Raw genomic sequence first — 21,329 nt, 5'->3', positions numbered from 1 at the left:
GTAGATTTGACATGCATTCAAATACATCGTGCAAAGTACATTTAAAATTGTTGGTTCTTTGAATTAAGGTAAATCCCCAAATTATTTAATTTTTAAAACATTTTGTCCATGGGATGTGGAAGCCATTGGTTAAGCAAGCATTTATTGCCCATCCCTTATTGTCCAGAGGGCAGTTAAGAGTCAACCACATTTTCGTGTATCTGGGGTCACATTAGACTGCACCGGGTAAAGACAGCACACTTCTTTCCCTAAAGAGCATTAGTGAACCATACAGGTTTTTATGACAATCGACGGTGGTTACGTGGTTGCCATTAGACCAGCTTTTCATTTCATATTTTTATTCAATGGTGAAATTTGAATTCATGGCCCCAGAAAAATTTGCCTGAGGTTCTGGCTTACTTGTTGCATACTATTACAACACCACTGCTGTCCTCATTATAACATTTGGGCAAGATGGTCTAGGCTGGGTAAGTTCAACAATTCAGTGTGCAAAAAGTCAGAGCGCTCATAAGCACACGAAATATCTCTGCAGAAAGCAATGCGGTTGGAGTTGAAAGGTTATTGATTGAGACCTACAATGGAAACACACATTTCACACAACTGTCCAACACCAAAGGGGAGCATATTTGCTGTCAGTGGACATGGCTTTTGCTGGGTCAGACTTCCAGGAGTAACCTGGGAATACTTCCAAACCGGCCTGCACAGAAACCTGGAATATGTCCAGCTCTCTTAGCTTGACAGAACCATAGATACTGTCACCTGTCATATTGTAATCACGGGGAATGGTCCTGTACATTTTACACCAACAGAGCAATCTGCAGGAGAAGTCTAGCATGATGACAGAGATTCAGACTGTATGTAAAAAGGCAAGGCCCCTTAACTGAAACTAAACATTTTAACATTGAAGTGCTTGTATTTTTGGGGTTTCTCATAGAGTCATCAAAGCATACAGTACGGAAACAGACCCTGCGGTCCAACCAGTCCATGCTGAACATAATCCCAAACAAAACTAATCCCACCTGCCTGCTCCTGGCCCATATCCTTCCAAACCTTTCCTATTCAAGCACTTATCTAAGTATCTTTTAAATGCTGTATCTGTGCCTACATCCACTACTTCCTCAGGACGTTCATTCCACATATGAACCACTGGATGTCTGATTTTGAACTGGACCGTCTAGTTTTTGAATGGGCCGCCCACTGTCTGATATTGGATAGCTTCATAACCAATACTGTGATCTCCAGCATATATTCTTATGAAGGCATCAGCATGAAACCAGTCTCATCTCTTTTGCTCACTCCAGCAGTCTCAATACGATGGTGACCAAGATACAGGTTTGCTTTTGTAGACTCCCGCACCCAAACAGCTGCCTCTGAAACAGTACTGCATCTCCAAACACAATGACATTACCACATACATGATGACATCATTCCCCCCTGTGCGATGCTACTGTGTCTTGTTTTGATGGCCTCCAGCATTGGTCACTCTGCTTTTATGTTTACTCAAGCAATGTCGATGTCACCTTTTAATATGCTGCTCAAATACCCAAGAGTCAGAATCCATAAAGACTCAGAAGTAGTTCACTTTGGTTGTGGAGAGGCAGACACTGGAGGTGTACAATTGCACAACTGTGACAAATGTGCACTGGGAACTGACAGTAAAACACTGTGAATAAAAATAGTTCCCAGCAGTGTTCACAATAGCCAATGCATGGTAAGATGAAAGCAGCCAAGTGTTTATAGTAGCAGCTGAATCTTAATGACATGCCTACATGCCCCTGACATAAGAGGAGAGTGCTCACTAGTGTATGTGAGAAAGCTACCAGATCAAAACATTTCTGATTTAAGAGCTCCAGTGTCGCAGGTGTTAGATGTGATGCTGTGGTTTGCAAAGTCATGCTGCCTCTTTTTAAATTGCATTTCTCGATGGAAATATGGCCTCAACATGAAATCCTGCTTTATATTACATTAGCCAGCAGAGTCTCATATCTTATTTCTCTTGAGAGACAGCCCAGAATCTAGCTTTCATACAAGCCATTGAGTTTGAGGGCATGTGCTCAATTTATATTGTTGGACTGCTCCAGAGATATATTTTTAAAAAGTAGTTTTGTATCAGTTTGCACTAACTCTTTGAGGTGGGAGGGCAAAAATGGGAGTAAAGAAGGAACTTAAATTACAAGTCCACTGCCAGTTTGTGCTGGTATGTGGCTTACTGTGTCAGACAACTCCGATTTGGGATCCACTGCATGTGGTATTGAGCTCAACGTCTGATTTTGGGACTTTAGAAACAGAGATGTTCTGAAAACTGCACAAGGCAAATCACAATGAGAATGTAACAGTGCATTGCCAAAGTAAGTACCAGCCTCCCTCTCAACCAAAAATAGACAACTGAAGCTTTAAAGGCAGAAAAATGTTGTGACTCCTCCAGGAGTGAAGGCAGGTCACACGTACTGTCCAAGACCCATTCAAAATATAAGCTTTGGGGTTGTACCATGTTATACTTGAATAAAAGTTGCAATGGTCAAAGATCAGGAATACCAAGTCAACCCCAGGTTCCAGCTGAAATGTTCGGCAATAATTACCCAAATTTCCCAGTGAGCAGATGAGAGGTCACCAAATTGAAATATTAGCTGTTTCCTCTCTCCATAGGCCCTACTTGACCTGCTGAGTGTTTCCAGTGATTCTTGTTTTAACCCAGTTGACTCGGCAGAGTTATCAAAATGTCAAACAATTTCAAGCATGTCTCGTTACCTACAAAATGAAGTTAATTCAGGGCAAAAACAGGTTGGTATAAATGCTGAAGGTGAGGTGGCGTGAGGAGTTGGGGCGGGGGGAAGAGTAAACAAGTAAAACAGTAGCGATAGAGCACAGGGGAGAAAAACAGTCAGGCAGACAAAGGAATGAGTAAAGGTCAGCCCAGGAGAATGAATAGTATCCATTCACAGACTCCATTAGCAACTGACAGTTTGTGGTAGCAGTCCATGTGATAACAAGGCCTGCTGTGTGGGGACCCAAAACGTTAATTGTGCTTTCTCTCCACAGATGCTGCCAGGCCTGCTGAGTTTTTACAGCAATTTCTGTTTTTTGTTTCTGATTTCCAGCATCTGCAGTTCTTTGGTTTTTTTTTAATTCAGGGCAATTGGTTAAACAAGCATCCATCCATCCATCCATCCATCAAAGTACTGCTTAGATGGATTGTACATCATCCAGAGGAACAGCTGATTAGAACATGGGTTCTATGTTTAATAATTACATTCAAATTAAAATGGTCATGATCCAGAACACAGCATTTCTCAAAGTCACTCAACAAGTGTCCATCGTTGCTTGCAAGTAGTTTTCCGCTCATATCCTGGGATCAGTAATGGAGGGAGACACTCTTGTTATGGTGAGGTTTTTTGCAGCTTACCAAAGATAAGGTATTTGGATGAATTCAATCCCCTCTACCATTAAGAACTGAACATGGAAGTGTGCAAATTTCCATCAATAAATCAACATAAATCAAAGGGACAAAATTCAATAAAAGCATTTGGCCAACCGTTTGTTGTTTAGTCCCATGTAGATATTTATTGCTTAAGTAAATAGTGCAACAGAATGCTCACCTCTTTAGCAACACAACAAGATTTGCTGAGGCATTCTTTGTTGGAGTCCACTGCAGCTTTAACCCAGAATGCCTGTGCATATGCCAATTCCTTTTCATTATTTTCTTTGGCAGTCTTTCAGGGTCAAGAGTGACTTGCTTCCACTCTCGGGCGGCGGGACAAATTCTGCAGTGGCTGAATTGTCAAATCCTGGAGTTACAGACTCTGCCCCAGTTGGGGCAGGTGATGTTTGAGGTGCGATGCTCTGGATTTTGCACGGTTTCTGCTGCTTCCACTGGGTGTCCACATAAAAAACTAAGGGACGCTCAAAGTGGTTGGAGCCTTTGTGGATGCTTCTTCTCCAGTTTGCGCATTCTAGAGTAAAGTGATTCCTAAAATTCGGTGGGGATGCCATATTTGTTTAGGGAGGCTGACAGGGCCTGTTTGTAGCATTTCCTCTGCCCTCCTAAGTAGTCACTTAACATTGCAAAACACTCCTTTATGGAGTCTTGTGTTGGGCATGCAGACAATGTGGCCCGCCCATCACAGCTGGCTGTACGTGACCAGTGCCTCAGTACTGGGAACATTAGCTGGGAGAGGACCATCATATTGGTACACCTATCCTGCCAGTGGATTTACAGGATAATGTGAAGGCAGTGTTGGTGATAACTCTCCAGGGATTTGAGGTGTCTGCTGTACATGGTCCACGTTCCTTATGCTTACGGGAAGGTGGTGCCCACAGCTGCTCTGCAGACCAGCAGCTTGGTCCTCGGTTTGAGGTTTCAAACTTTGAACACTCTGTTCAAGTGTCCAAAGGCTGCACTGTCGCATTGAAGTCAATGTCAAATTCATCATTAATGTTTGTTCACATCAAGAGGAGGCTTCCTGGTATGATAAATGATTGTTGTTCTCCAGGGGTTCGCTGTGGACTTTGATGGTCAGGAGACAATGTTGTGTGGCAGGAGTGGGTTGATAGAGAACCTTTTCCAGATGTTTAGTCTGAGGCCCATTTTCTCATAGGCCTTGGTAAATGCATCAGTGATGGTTTGTAGCTTGACCTCTGAGTGTGTGTATGTGTAGGTGTTTTCTGTGTACTGAAGCTCAATGACTGAAGCTGCAGTGGCTCTTGATTCTAGCCTGGAGGTGTCAAAGGTTGAAAAATTTCCTGCTCGTTCTGTAGGTTAGCTCCACTCTAATGGAGAGCTTCATGGAGATGGGGTGGAGCATTGCAGCAAGGAAGATAGAGAAGACTGTTTATGTGATGATGCAGTCCTGCTTTTCCACAGTTTGCACTTGTTTTAGGTCTGTGGTAGATCTGTTGGTGAAGATCACAGCTTGGTGTCATTGTGAAGCAGGCAAAGAATGGTAAGAATTTCTGTGGGCAGCTGAATTTGAGGAGGATATTCCACAGTCCCTCGATGGTTGACAGAGTCAAAGGCCTTTGTGAGATCAAAGGAGGCCATGTACAGAGGTTGATGGTATTCCCTACAATGTTGCACACTGAAAATCTGACCACTGTGTCTCCAGGCAGGTGCAAATCATGTTGAGACTTTGGGAGCAGTTCCTCAGCTCATCTCTGGTAGGAGATGGTTGTGGAGGATTTGCACAATGACCTTTCCTGTAACAGACAGTAGGGAAATCCCTCTGTAATTTCCAGTTAGACCTGTCTCCTTTCTTGAATGTAGTCACAATTACAATATCTCTGAAATCTCCCAGCATGCTCTTTTTCTTCCAGACATGGGCAATGTGGCCATATGTCAAGACTGCCTCTTCACCTTATGTTAGTGCTTCAGTAGAGAATCCATATGCTCTGGAGGTCTAGTTGTTTCTCAGCTGTTGGATAGCTTTAATGACCTCACAACAGGTTGGAGGTGCACTGAAATGGCAATGGGTAGTGTGTTGTTGGACGGTGTCAACAGCACTTGTGTCAAAGGCTGCATCTTGGTTGAGGACCTCAAAGCGCGTGGGTGTTGACTGCCTCTAAGTCTTTAACGAGCAGTTCTCCATTTTTGGATCTTAATCCACTGGCAGAGGGCAATTGTATTACGATGTGACTGAGATCATCCGCTCAATATAGACTGGAATTCAGGCCTGGATTGTTTTAGTCTGTTGGTTTCTACTACTGTTATGAAATGTGTTCAATTGTGTGATTCATTCGTTGTAGGAATCTAAACCCTAGCCGTGGGGGAAATTAAATTTGTCAATGTGAGGTAACTGAAACTCTAGAATTCTGAAGTTGCCAGATCATCCATGTCCACACACCCAAAAGTCCTTCCATGTGTGCTTACATGGTCAGAGTTAGAACGGCCGATTTAGCAGACAGGCCCAAGTAGCTGAGCAACAACTGAGGAGAACTGCACTGTCTTCATTTGAGATTTAAACTGAGTAGTCACATAACTCCTTAGGTCAAGAAAAGCTGGGAGTGGCATGATGGCTCAGTGGTTAACTGTGCTGCTTAACAGCACTAGAGACTTGAGTTCAATTCTACCCTTTGGTCTGTGTGGAGTTTGCACATTCTTCCCGTGTTTGCTTGGGTTTCCTCTGGGTGCTCTAGCTTCCTCCCACACTCCAAAGATGGGCAGGTTAAGTGGATTTATCCGTGGGAAATGCAGGGTTATGGGGATAGGGTACAGGGTGGGTCTACGTGGATGCTCTTCAGAAGGTTGGTGTGGACTCAGTAGACTGAATGTCCTGCTTCCATGCTGTAGGGATTCTATGATCCTACAAAAATCAAGCATCCATTTAATTTCAGTTCCAGCTACCCTTCGTCAGAATCCAGTATGATGAAGGGTCACTTGACCCAAAATGTTGACTCTGCTTTCTCTCCACAGATCCAAACCTTCTGTGTATTTCTCCATAAATGTCTGTTTTTGTTTCAGATTTCCAGCACCTTCAGTTCTTTGTTTTATTTTGTTATATCCATAAACTTTTCTTATCAAGGATATGATTTGAGAATTGAAGTCAATATAGATGAAACTACTATCCAGGACATCCCAAGTGTGCCATGTTGCTGTGCGATAGTATACAGGGAGACAACATTTTCTTTTGGGTTTTTCTGTATTGTCTTACAGACACAGGTAGACAGACAGTGATAGACAGCTGTCAGACTGGTTTCTTGGAATCAGTTGAGACCAGTGGCACCATGATCTCATGGTCAAAGGGCTATCGGAAACAAGGGTGTTATCTGATTTTGGAGAGCAAGAAAACAATGAGCCCATGCTTGGGCTAGGGTGTTGACCTTTATGAGATCTTTAGAGACTGGGTGGTGACATAGCCAAACGCATGTGGATTGACTCCAAGAAAACTCAAACCTCAGAGTAATGGGAACATTGAGAAAATCTAAAGTGAATTCCTAATAGCTGTGGCACACCTGGTTTCAGGAAAAATTAAAAAAAAACCCTTAACATCGTGTAATTTATAAGGGACTCTTGGATGGAATTAAAAACAGAACAGGTCTGTTGAGATTTTTGGTCTTCTTGAATAAGGGCTTATGAAATATAGTGTTAGGTTAGTATTGCTTCCTTTGTTTGATTCTTGTACAGTAGATTTTTTGTTTAGTATGTGAAGCCTTGTGATATAATATTTTCAGTTAACAACAGGGAGTTTGAATTTCTTTTTAAATATTCATGGTCTCCCCAAAAATCATAACATTATACTCAGCACCCTCAATCACAGGAATCAGAGGAACTAGTGCAGGATCTTTTACTTCCATTATCTCTATGGTTTTGTTTCATGGTTGCAATGTGAACTGCATCTACAACAGGTTTTTTATCAGCTTTTTATTTACTCTTAGAAGGGGGTGCCATTGACAAGATCAACATTTATTGCCCATCCTTAATTTTCCTTGATAAAGTGGTGGTGAGCTGTTGCCACCATCTTCTTGAACCGCAGAGTCTGCGTGGTCCCACAGTATGTGAGGGAGGGAGTTCCAGGGCTTTGACCCAGTGACAGTGAAAGAACGATGATATGGTTCCAAATTAGAAGGATGTGTGACATGAAAAGGAGTTTGCAGGTAGTGGTCACGATCTAACCCCTGCTCATTCTTAGCGTTAGCGATTACTTCTGTTCTCTACAGGAATCCTGTTAATCCTATAGCAGAATCAAAATAAGTTAAAATTTCAATTCTTAAAGAGGATTAGCATTTGGAAATTTTTAATTTACTTTTGGTCTCACAATTCTGATTTATTTAGAGTGCCACTTTGTTTTTATTTGCTTTTGAGCAGTGACATTTATAGAACACACACTCAACCACCTCAGAATTAAACTATACAAGATCAGTTAGGACAGTGGGGAGAACTGTCTACTCTATCTTGAAACAGTGCCACGGGATCTTTCACATTTGGCTGAATGGACAGTCGGGCCTCTTTCTATATGCCTAGTGTGGGAAAGTGGGACAAGTATAGGTAGTAGTGTATTTTTCGATGATACTAACTCGATGGGCAGAAGAGCCTCTTCCATATTGTCTGATTCTTATGATTCTATTAGTTGCATCTGAAAGGTGGCACCTCTCAGTGCAGCTCTTGTTCATTACATTAGAACACATTCAATAAATTATAACAGTTCATAAGTTTTTCTTTTAAATTCTTTCATGGGAGGTGAATGTCACTGGCAAGGCCAGCATCTGTCATCTGCTCCCAACTGCCCCTGAACAGAACTTGTGCTTTTTGGAGGGCAGTTAACAGTCAATGAAATTACTGTGGGTTTCCAGTCATATTTATGCTAGACCAAGGACTACAGATTTCCTTCCCTAAAGGACATTAGTAAACCAGATGGGACTTTAGGACAATTGATGATAGTTGTCATGGTTACCATTACTGACACTAGTTTGCAATTCCAGATTTATTAATTGAATTTAAATTCCAGCAGCTGGCAAGAGCAGAGCATTAGTCTGGCTCTCTAGATTACTCGTCCAGTGACATTACCACTTTGCCTCTGCCACTTCAACGCCATAAACTGTGTTGAGATGTTCAGTGGACATGAAAATGCTACATAATTGCAAGTCCATTAGTACGTTTCCTTTAAAAGATTAGATTTCAAGAAAAGATGAAATTGTGCATCTTTCTTCTTCTCTAGGTCTGGGTTAGCACGGAGAAAGATGACATTTTAAACTGCTTTCACTTTAGCATTTCAGCACCATGACTAGATCCTTTCGCTGGTCATTTTGTTTAAGGTGTGATTGACAGGAACAGATTCTCGAGCGTCTTCACATGCTTTTTATCTAATGGCTAGAAATCTGGCTCCAGACAGCTTTCTGTATGACAATGAAACCCTGGCAGCTGTCTGCAATGTAATGCTGTTTTTATAGCTAAGAGTGGCTCAAATAATCTGGTGCTGCAGTAACCTGCAGCGCGATTGCACAAATAAAACCTCCCTTCTCGGGAACAGCAGTTTGTTAACTGTTACCCTGGTGACCTCAGTGAGCATTCTCAGCTGAGCACCCAACCTAGCGAACAAAAGGAAGTGATAACCCTAAAGTGTGCACCACCTAAATGCTGTTTAATAAACCAAGCTATCAGTTCAATGGATGTTTACCACAGCAGGTATAACATCCATGTTTGATGATCTATCTTTGTCAGGTTTACAAGATTATCAGAAAATAGTTAACTCAGATTGATGTTGTAACAATAATGGTGTAAATAAAATACATTTTGTGGAGGAATTTTGTAATCAGTTTACATGCAACCTTGGAGGCTGGAATTACAGCAGCATTCATTGTTTGCATACTTGTTAATAATTTTGTTGAATCAGTTACATAAAAGAAATCTTCCTCCCCAGGTGTAAAAATATCAACTGGTGGTTGAAATGTGCAGAGGAAGGCAATGTGTTTCATGGTGGTAGACTGGTTAGCAAGGTTAGATCACATGGAACAAAATCAGAAGTTGCTGGTAAAGCTCAGCAGGTCTGGCAGCATCTGTGAATTAAAAATAAGAGTTAACGCTTTGGGTCCAGTGACCCTTACTCAGAAATGAGTTCTCCGGAAGGGTCACTGGATCTGAAATATTAAATCTGATTTTTTTCTTCACAGATGCTACCAGACCTGCTGAGCTTTTCCAGCAACTTCTGATTTTGTTGAATCAGAGATAGTAGGAACTGCAGATGCTGGAGAATCCGAGACAACAAGGTGCAGGGCTGGATGAACACAGCAGGCCAAGCAGCATCATAGGAGCAGAGAGGCTGACGTTTCGGGCCTAGACCCACTTCTGTTTTTGTTCCTGATTTACAGCATCCGCCGGTCTTTCGGTTTTTCGACCACATGGAATACAGGGAGAACTAACCATTTGGATACAGAACTGGTACGAAGGTAGAAGACAGAGGTTAGTGGTGGAGGCCAGTGACCAGTGGTGTATCACAAGGATTGGTGCTAGATCCACTGCTTTTCATCATGTATATAAAATAATTTGTATGTGCACATAGCTGGTATGGTTAGTAAGTTTGCAGATGACACCAAAATTGGAGGCGTAGTGGACAGCGAAGAAGGTTACCTTAGAGTACAACGGGATCTTGATCAGATGGGCCAAGTGGCAGTTGGAGTTTAATTTAGATAAATGCTGCATTTTAGAAAGGCAAATCACGGCACGAATTATGTACTTAATGGTAAGGTTCTGGGGAGTGTTGCTGAACAAAGAAACCTTGGAGTGCGGGTTCATAATTCCTTGAAAGTTCCTTGAAGAGTTGCAGTTAGATAGGATAGTGAAGAAGGCATTTGGTACGCTTGCCCTTATTGGTCAATGCATTGAGTTGGAAGGTCATGTTGTGGCTGTACAGGATATTCGTTACGCCACTTTTGGCATACTGCATGAAGAATGTTGTGAAACTTGAAAGGGTTCAGAAAAGATTTACAAGAATGTTGCCAGGGTTGGAGGGTTTGAGCTATAGGCAGAGGCTGAATAGGCTGGGGCTATATTCCCTGAAGCATCGGAGGCTGAGGGATGGCCTTATAGAGGTTTATAAAATCATGAGGGGCATGGATAGGATAAATAGACAAGGTCTTTTCCCCAGGGTGGGGAGAGTCCAAAACTAGAGGGCATAGGTTGAAGATGAGAGGGAAAAGGTTTGAAAGGGACCAAAGGGGCAACATTTTCATACAGAGGATGGTGTGTGTATGGAATGAGCTGCCAGAGGAAGTGGTGGAGGCTAACACAATTACAACATGTAAAAGGTATCTGGATGGGTATATGAATAGGAAGGGTTTAAGACTGTTATGGCCAAATGCTGGCAAATGAGACCAGATTTATGTATGATATCTGGTCAGCATGGACCAGTTGGACTGAAAGGTCTGTTTCCATGCTGTACATCTCTATGACTCTATGACAGACAGAAGGTTTGAGAGTAATTTCAAAACTATAGCCCTTATGCCTTGTTCTTTCAATGAGATTTGGATCCTTGGCAGAAGAGGAATTTGAAAGATGACATGCGGCTTGATCACTGAAAATTACTTTTTCTAAAAGCAGACTATTTTACAGTAGGTGCCACTACCACATTTTAGATTGAACTTTGAAATGAAAGAGGTTCTAACGAGGCAACGGTGCATGATCTCACTAATTTTGTTACACAGGAAACTGCATTTATGCTTTCCCTGTTTGTTGGATTTGATGAGCTCAGATGGTGAGACCGCTAAATTATGGATTAGATTAAAACCAGCAGCATGGCACTTGATTCCTGTTCTGGCTGAGGTAGACAAAGTAGTAAACAAAGTCATGGCATTCTGACATGGTTTGGCAAATAATTGTCATGCTCCTTACAATTGGGCCAACTTAAGAAGAGGAGGAAGCAAAAGCAGCAGCAAAGCAAACATTCCAGGGTATTAGAAGCTATCGGAGCATGCTGGGTGGCAGAGGGGACGAAACTTCTAAAGAAATGTTTGACGGGGAGCTGGTACCCATTGTTTTGCTGATATGTCAAAATTCTCAGTGGCGGGTAGGTAGATGATCTTCCATTCTAGAGGCCAATGGTCCTGCTGCCACTGCCATTCTACCAGTAGCAGGGGGATCCTTTATTCCATGGGGAGAGCATCAGTAGAAACTGGTAACCTCCCTGCCAGCTCGGGATATGGAGGCCCCCTCAGCAGACACCCTGTGGGACTCACGGCACCCCTAGTGGCAAACACTGTGTCCACGGTACCACCCCTGCCCAGGCCCTCAACAACCACTGCCCACCACTCCTCGACTGGCTCCAACAACTCTGATTCTACTGCTCTGGATCCCAGAATGGAGGTAATGACATAGCTCCTAGCTGATGCAGTCCTGGCAGTGAGTACCTGCTCCTTATGGCCCTGTGGGACAGAAGAGCTGCTGGCCGTCCTATTGGGAGAGGAACCCTAATGCCAGGTAGTCAATTACAGGTTGTCATAGAATCATTTCAGGGCTTGCAGAAACCACCGAGGCAGGGTTAGCCCCAGCTTTTCAGCTCCCCTTTGGGGCCACCATCACCCCCGACAACATTCAGTCCAGGTCTACTCATTCTCACGTGAGACAAAATCCACACCCAGGTGAGGGTAGGTTAAGGATGAAGTACAGGTATAATGTCTCTCATAGCCAGGCAGCATGCTGAAATACACTACTTAAGCTCATGCATAAAAGCATTTGGGCGAACTACTTGGTAGCTGCAATTGTCTGCACAAGTCTATCGCAGCATAAATCAATACCTTTAGGACAGAAAAGGATAGAGGGGGCTGGGGCAATGGAGAATGAGTTTGGAAAGAATGAAAATAAAAATGTCTAACTTCTTGCCACTTCTGTCAATTGACACACAACATGCCCAAACAGCTCAGTGCTTGGAGACAGCACAGTTACTTCAATGCTGACTGTTGCTGACACGAGCCAAAAACAGCTCAGGTGGGGAATTGCCATTTGCTTTTATCAAAGAGCTGCTTGACGGCAATTAATTTGTACAGGAAGTGCCCTAAAATCTGACTTATGAGGCAATTATTTTTCTTTTCAAAATAAGGTGAGCAAAATAGCATGGGCATATAACAGTAGCTCTGTGGAAGTCCAAAACACTCCACGGGAATTTCAATTCTCAGAAAGTAGCCTTTATTAACCAACATTCCAATTTTAGTGTCAATTTAATTTATCCTACATAATGGCATTCAATATGAAGTGGATTTTAGCAGCAAAGATAAATATTTAAATTATATCCTCAGGCTTTCATTTCAGATATACAGACACTTCTCAACTTTACTTGGGAGGTTCAGTGGTTAGTCCTCTTGCCTCTGAGTTCAAGTCCCTCTTCAGAGTTAGAACACAAAAATCAAGACTGACTGAAGTACAGTACTGATGGAGTGTTACACTGTCAATGAGATATTAAACAGTGATGGATGCAAAAGTCTTGATGTCACTGTTTCGAAGAACAGGGAGCTCTCCCTGCTGTCCTGGCCAAATTTGCCCTCAATCAACGTCACAAAAACGGGCTATATGGTCATCATGTTGCTGTTTGTGGAAGCTTACTATGCTTCCTACAGTTCAGAGAATTCATAGAATCCCTACAGTGTGGAAACAGGCCATTCAGCCCATTGAGGCTACGACCAACACTTCGAAGAGCATCCCATCCAGATGCACTCCCTATGCTGCTCCAGTAATTCTGCATTTCCCATGGCTAATTCATCCAGCTGGCACAAACTAGACACTATGGTCAATTTAGCATGGCCAATCCACCTAGCCTGCACATCTTTGGAAACCAGAGCACCCGGAGGAAACCCACACAGACACGGGGAGAATGTGCAAACTCCGCACAGACAGTAGCCTGGGGTGCAAGTGAACCTGGGTCCCTGGTGCTGTGAGGCAGTAGTGCTAACCACTGAGCCACCATGCCACCCTAAAACAAAATATAAAAGCTCCTCTCAGTTCTGTAACAGAGTCATGCAGAACTTGAAGCGTTAACTCTGTTTCTCTCTCCACAGATGCTGCCAGACCTGCTGAGTTTCTCCAACATTTTCTGTGTTTGTTTCAAAAGCACTTTGCTAGCTGTGAAGTGTTTTGAGATGTCTGATGCTCACGAAAAGCACCACAGTAATACCAGTTGGCTTTTTAAAATTTTTAATCAAATATTTAAAAAATGAAACCAGGGAGAATTAACATTTCATCCACTCAAGACTGGAGACAGAATAAAACTGTTTTGAACAAAGAGACCAACAAATGAAAAAATGATGCATTGTTCTGCATATGTAATACATCATTTATTTGTATAGTGGACTCACTTTTAACCTAACATCATTGTGTCTGACATCTCAGAAAACTGTGATTTACACCAATTGAAGTCATCAGTAATAATAGGGTCAGCCAATAAATCTCTACCAGGACCACTCTCAACAAGATTGGTAAGATATATCAGACTATCATACTGGAAGGAATGTCCACATTTTATGCTATTCTTTTCCTGAATTATGATCTCTCAAGACCTGAAATCAAATTTGCACAATGACAAACCACATAAGGCCATAAGATGCAGGAAAAGTTGGGCATCTAGCCCATCAAATCTGCTCTGCCATTCAATGATATCATGGCTGATCTGAAATGCTCAACTCCACTTTCTTGTCTTATCCAATACCCCTTGATTCAATTACTGATTAAAAATCCATCTATCTCAGCCTCAAACTTCTATGGCCATATACTGTAAAGGTTTCCACAGGTTGACTAACCTCAGAGGAAAAATTCCATCTCATCTCTGTGTGGGTTTCATAGTTAATAGCAAATGAGGCAATTAAAATGTGGAAACTGTCTTGCTCACTGGCAAAATATAGTTGCTTATTTTTCTTACTAACAAATCTATCACTGGCACTTTGCACAAGAATGTCTACATTCTAAATAGAGTCATTTAATTAAGGTTTTCAGCAGGAGCACAGCTCATTCGATTCTGTCTGAAGCAATGTGCCAAATTAAAAAAGATATTTTCAGGTTTCAAATAAGTTAGTGGAATTGAATCATTGACATGCGGACTGTTTTGCTATTTCTGATGTGGACATGAACAATGGCTTCATTCGAAGAATTGTAGAAATCTGGGATAAAAACAGAAAGCACTGGAGAGACTCGGCAGGCCTGCCATCATCTGTTGAGAGATAAACAGAGTTCCTTGGAATCTAATGGCATTTCTTTGGAACTCCATTGTCATTGGACTTGAAATGTTAACTCTTTCTCTGCAGATACTGCCAGACCTGCTAAGTCTATCCAGTGCTTTCTGTTTTTATATTAGATCTCCAGCATCTGCAGTATTTTGCCCTTATAGAAATTTAGAACATTGATGAAAATATTCAGGTAATCTCACCAACGCTGGCACTTGGAAACAGTTATCTACCTGGGGCTATTGCCCCATGTCTTCTGCATAATACCATTCCCACAATACAGCAATAATCCCAATATTTTGTGTGCCATTTTCCCTCAACACAGAAGCACAGGGGCAAAGACTTTGGACCCAGAATCTTATCTGGCTTATCCAGAAGGAGTCTGAGATGGTCCAGACATAGACACATAGAAACATAGAAAATAGGCGCAGGAGTAGACCATTTGGCCCTTCAAGCTGCCCATCATTGAATATGATCATGGCTGATCATGCAATCTCAGTATCCCATTCCTGCCCTCTCCCCATATCCCTTGATCCCTTTAAGCTGGAAGGGTCACATCTAGCTCCCTCTTGAATATATCTAATGAACTGGACACAACAGCTTCCTGTGGGAGAGAATTCCACAGGTTCACAACTCTGAGTGAAGAAATTCTTCCTCATCTCAGTCCTGAATGGCTGACACCTTCTTCTTAGACTATGATGCCATGTTCTGGACCTCCCCAACATCAGGAACATTCCTCCCAAATCTAGCCTGTCCAGTCCCATTAGGATTTTGTATGTTTCTATGAGATACCCCCTCATTCTTCTAAATTCCAACGAATAGAAGTCTTTCCTCATATGTCACTGGGAATCAGTCTGATGAACCTTCACTGGATTCCCTCAATAGCAAGAACATCCTTCCTCAGACTATGAGACCAAAACTGCACATAATACTCAAGGTGTGGCTTCATCAAGACCCTGTATAACTACAGCAAGACATCCTTACTCTAATACACAAATCCTCCCGCTATGAAGGAGAGCATACCACTAGCTTTCCCCACTGCCTGCAGCACCTTCATGCCAACGTTCAGCGACTGTTCCACTGTGCCACCCAGGTCCCATTGTACCTCACCTTTTCCTAAACTGCCACCATTCAAATAATAATCTGCCTTCCTGTTTTTGTGACCAAAGTGGATAACCTTACATTTATCCACGTTTAACTGCATTTGCCAAGTATTTGCCCACTCAGTCAGTTGTCCAAGTCACCCTGCAGCCTCTCAGCATTCCCCTCACAGCACACTCTGCCACCCAGCTTTGTGTCATCTGCACATTTGGAGATATGGCATTCAGTTCCTTCATCAAAATTGTTAATCTATATTGCGAACAGCTGAGATCCCAGCACTGAACCCTGCAGCACCCCACTCATCACTGCCAGACAAAGGAGGTCTGGGCAGAGTTCAGCTGGGATTATGTGGGGACAAGTGCTAGAATTGGCTTTGGCACACCCTTAAAATGAAGAGAAGATTTAAGTCTGGGCCAGGTTCTTGTTCTTGATTGATATTCTGTGCAGAAAGACTTGGCAGCAAAGTGTTCCTCCTGCATTGACCGTAAAAACACCAATTGAATAAAGACAACTTTGGTGATATACTCTCATATCTGTAGCAGTACCACTGGAAATGAAAGGAAAATTGGCAGCATGGTTGAATTATTTTTATATATATTAAAACAGGAGTAAAAGTAGATGTATTAAACACAGCCAACCAGACTAAGAGTAGGAATAGATTAAAGCCATAGCCTTTAGAAAAGCCAAACAACCTTACTATTATATATTTGCTAACCAGGGGCACAAAGTTCCTTTAATATAAGCTACAATCGCACTTGAATTGGCAAATAGTTTCTTTTATAAATTCAAACAGTATCTATCTATCCCTACTGCTCCATAAATAAATCAATTTAAGAAGCAGCAGACTTTCCCAGATCTTCCTTCCCTGCTCATAATCGATAATTGACATTGTTTTGCTTTGTTCTATGCAATACATTTCTTCGAAATGTTATTTTTCCAAGACGTCATTTATATCACATACTACACTCTGAAACATGTTCAATCTGGAATATACTTTTGACTATTTGTGCAATACAATATTTGTTAATTACTTTTGAAGATCTATGCAGTTTAATTAATCTGCTAATGAAGATTTTATTTGCGCTTCTTGGATGGTGATTGAAACTAGGATTAAATTCTATTTTCTACAGTAGTCTGGCTTTGAACACCTCCAACTGCATTAAATTAATGACAAAACAATAAAGATGAAAGGCTAAGGTTATAAACCTTGAAGCAAAAAGGGATATCACTGTTTAAACTGTGACAGCTTATCAGATGATGTCATGCTTCCCCTAACACAAATATGTGCAGAAGATAAGATGTAGCAGACCTGGCACATTCCACAGAATGGACCAACAAGTGCTCCAAGCTGCAATTATATTCACCGAAAATAAATTAGCACTGGTTCTAAATTGAGCTTTTTGTAAAGATGTAAACCAACATTTCCCTCTTCAGTTTTTAATTAATTTCATATCCTCTCCACAGAAGAATTCTATGATGCTGATGCTAATGCTATGTCCATTATGGCTCAGTTGGTAGCCTCTTACCTCTGAGTCTTACCTCTTCCTCAACATTCTGCTGAAAGGCTGGTATGACCCACAGTGCTGTGAGCTTGACCATGAGGCAGGTCTCGAAACCTCTTCAGCCAGAATGGGGATGAAACCCCTATACTGCTGACACCAATCTTGGTCGACACTGGCCATCCAACCACTGGACTCTTCAAGGAGTCCAAGTTGCTGTGGCAACATATACTTTGATATACATGTTGTGGACTGAAGCGATGACGAGTGACAGTATAAACTTTAATTTTCTTTCCATCATGGCTGGCCATGAATCTTTCTCAATCTTATTACACTGGCATTTGTTCAAAGGATTTACAGCTGTTATTCAATCTATCTGCATTATGAATGTTTTCTCCTTGGCCATGAGCCCTGAAATGGAACACAAAGCCAAAGTTTCTGGCATAGAAGCAGTGATGCAACTCACTCCACCACAAGACCTCCTCAAAAGTCCCACTCCAGCACAAAAGTTAAAATCTGAAACTTTAGTACAAAATCGAGGGAAGCTGCACTATCGCAAGGTGCCTTCTTTCAAATGCGTCGTTAAACTGATGACATCTCAAGTGGATGTAAGAGGTGCCAGGCACCATTTTGAAGAATGGCAGGGGAGTTCTGCTCAATACCCCAGTCAATAGTTAGCCCTCAAATAACATCACAAAAAAACCAGATTATCTAGTCCTTATAAGGGGAGCTTACCGTACACAAATTGGCCACCGAGCCTCCTAGGTTAGATTAGCACCTACACTTCAAAAGTACCTCATTGGTTGTGTGGCATAATACTTGTGTATCATTGTAGAGTGTGAAATTGTGAAACGTGCTATCTAAATTCAAGTCTTTAAAAGATGAGAAACTTTAAAGGAAGCACTCCTAATGGTACAAATTTCTCACATGAGAAACTGCCTCAGGCAGAATAGGAAAGTAAAACTCTGATCTTTCAGGCAAAGTACTACGATTAGCATTGTAACCTAATAATTACGACAAAAGCAACAGCCAGGTTCTCTGCTCCTCTTCTTGATCCATCAAAGTATGTGCACACTACTGGTGGAGAAAGTTGCTGAGACTCAGCTGTGTTGACTTTCATGGTTAGATAACCTGCTGACACTTATGCTCATAATTCACACCTGGCTAAGAGTAGTGAGCCAACTGGTGCCTGTAGACTGGTATCCCAGAAAGTTAATATCTCTGGGGGAGAAATACGCAGGAGTAAAATGAAGAAGAAGAAAAGTGACAATATAAGTTTAACACCATCAAGTTCTCCTCCAATCCACTCACCATCTGACATGGAAATACATCGCCATTCCTTAACTTTCTCTGGGTCAGAATCCTGGAATTCCCTCTCTAATAGGCCTACAGAAAGTGCATGGACTGCAGTGATTCAAGAAGGCAGCTCACCACCAACTTCTCAAGGGGAACGAGGACAGGCAATAAATGCTGGCCAGCCAATGATGCCCATGTCCCACGAGTGAATAAACATGCCATTGAAGTGTGATACTATGTGTAACTTGCATTAATGTAGTTTCTTTAGCACAGAAAAATGTTGAGAGGCAACAGCAAGCAAAGGATATTGCTGCAAATGAATAAACATTTGCCCACAGATGTAGGTTTTAATAAACCGCTATGAAGGAGGATAGAGATGTTTCAGGTGAGGCATGTTTGCCCAGTGGAATCATTAAAATTGAGAGATACAGGAGGGTACAACTGGAAGAAAGCAGCGGTCTCAGAAGGTTGTAAGGCTGGAGGAAGTTACAGAGATCAGACACAATAAGGGACATGGAAGAATTTTAAAACAAGGATAAGAGTTTTTAGAATTGAAGTGATGGTGGAATGGGACCCCCTACGAACACAGGGACGGTGGGTGAATTGAACACAGCAGGAAATTTAGATGTTTTACCTTTGGCTTATCATTAGCTAGATGGTCTCAGCTGGAAACTTGGGAGTCAGCATCTCGAAGTGAGCTGGGGGCTGAATTGGACAGTCTTCCTGGTCCTGAGCACTTCTGCTAGCCTATTTTCTGTTCTCAGAACCAGACATTGGTGAAATCCATTCTAGTGCCATTCCCAGCTCACATCACATAACACAACACAGGGAATAGACTGACCTTGACACTTTTCAGGTTTGCATGGTTCAACTACCCAATAGACACCCAACAGACAACCGAGTAATGCAAATACTCAGCTCTGATTTGGTATTTATTTATTTATTGCCTACCTTTGCAATCTATGTACAGCTATCTTGGGTAGATCATGATACTCCACACTTCACACAAAACAATACCATGTAAAAGGAGGCAAACTTCACACCTTTTATTCTGGTTAAGACTTACTTTGTTTGGACGCTCCTGCAGCTGCTACTTATGAGGTTTGTTTGCGGTAGGTTGGTGAGAAAGAAAGAGGGAGGCCACTGTCACACATCCCAGCATCAGCATTAAAGTGCCTGCTGGAAGTGGCAGTTCGCACAGAGATTAAAAAAAAGTAAACTGAAGTGAGCAGAAACTATGAGCAATCAACATGTGTGGAATAGCATAGAATGGGCACGATTAAAGTTGTGACTGAGAGAAGTGACAGAGAACAGAGAGAACTGCTTTATGAAAAAAATTATTTTCATCAGAAAGAAGTGCAAGGTGAGAAAGAGCAGGAGATAAAGCAAAAAATGGAAGAAGTGGCACATACAATAAAGAGAAAAAAATGCAATCCATTAATGCAGGTTACAAAGCTCTGGGACTACAAAATAGAAGATCTGAATCACACTTAAATTTGATTTTTTAAGCTTCACCCTTTTCTTTCCTATCTGTCTAGAATACATTATGATTACAATCATGGAGAAACATAATTTTCTGCTTCATAATTGATAAATGGTGGCCAGAAGTTGAAAGACATGGGGATAGAGGGTACCTCAGTTGCTTCATTAACGTGCAAAGTTGTGCCACATTCAGGTAGCTCTGTAAACAGGTTAGCAGCCCACTACTTGAAATAGACAAAGCTTAGAAGATTGAAATGTCCCTATCAGTTATAAAAAAGAGTAATGTTCAACTTTAGTTAACTCTGGCCTGAATTTCTGTAAAGCCAGAATGGGTCTGCTCCTTACCCAGATTGATACCAGAGAATAATTCCAGGCGTCTGGTCCTAAATCCAGCACTTTTACAGGATGAATGAGGGGAGGCATTGTGAAATGGGACAAACTGTACTTACCACATATGTGGTTGACTGAGAGGCAACCACATACTTAAAAGGTGCAGGTGCATTAAAACTGATGCGATTTTAGTTACTAGAATTGCCAAAACATTACTCGTGGGCTTTAGATTTTTGAGGAAAATGTTTATAGTTGCCAAGTTATTTGTGGAGGTTAGGTGCCCTTTTCAGAGAGGTCAGGTACCCCCCCCCCCGGGATTGTTAGAAGTATTCATGAAGCTTTGAGGAATTGTCAAGTCATTTAAAGTTGAAACAATAATAGGAAATGCTGGAGAAATGCAGCAGGTCTAACAGCATTCATAGAGAGAGAAACAGTTAATGTTTCAAATCCAGTATCACTGTTCTTTGGAACTGAAAGAAGCGTGAAAATGGTGGTTTTATGCTGTTAACAGACTGGGAGGAGGAGCAAATGGAACAAAGTGTGACATTGTCCAGAAAAAAGACAAAAGCAGTGATAATGGTGCTAAAGGAGAGACAGATATGCAAAATTGGTGTACATTTTACGTGTGAAGAAAAGGAGTCTGCTCTACTGAGAGCAAAGCCAACAAGATGCAACTGAGGTAGGGTTCCCTCAACCATATCCAACCCAACTCTTGCACTTCTGCCCTCACCCCTTCTCATCCCTCCCAGAATGATGATAGGGTTCTCCTTGTCCTCACTTTCCACTTCACCAGTCTCCGCATTCAGAGGATCATCTCCCCCCATTTCCGCTTCCTCCAGCACAATACCACCACTAAACACATCTTCCTGTCTCCTCGACAACAAGGTGCAGGGCTGGATGAACACAGCAGGCCAAGCAGCATCATAGGAGCAGAGAGGCTGACGTTTCGGGCCTAGACCCTTCATCAGAAAAGCCTTTTCTGATGAAGGG

At 42.0% G+C, this 21,329-nt stretch overlaps 1 protein-coding gene across 6 annotated transcripts in view; it reads right to left on the bottom strand.

Annotated features, from left to right (window-relative positions):
- Nucleotides 1-21,329, bottom strand: part of ulk4 (unc-51 like kinase 4) — a 428,124-nt gene that overhangs the window by 47,607 nt on the left and 359,188 nt on the right. The gene's annotated exons all lie outside the window — the stretch shown is intronic.

This window comes from Rhincodon typus, chromosome 2 (assembly GCF_021869965.1).
Source record: "Rhincodon typus isolate 14 chromosome 2, sRhiTyp1.1, whole genome shotgun sequence".
Lineage (NCBI taxonomy): Eukaryota > Metazoa > Chordata > Chondrichthyes > Orectolobiformes > Rhincodontidae > Rhincodon > Rhincodon typus.
Note: the sequence above shows the minus strand (reverse complement) of the source record. Positions and strands in the feature narration are given on the sequence as shown.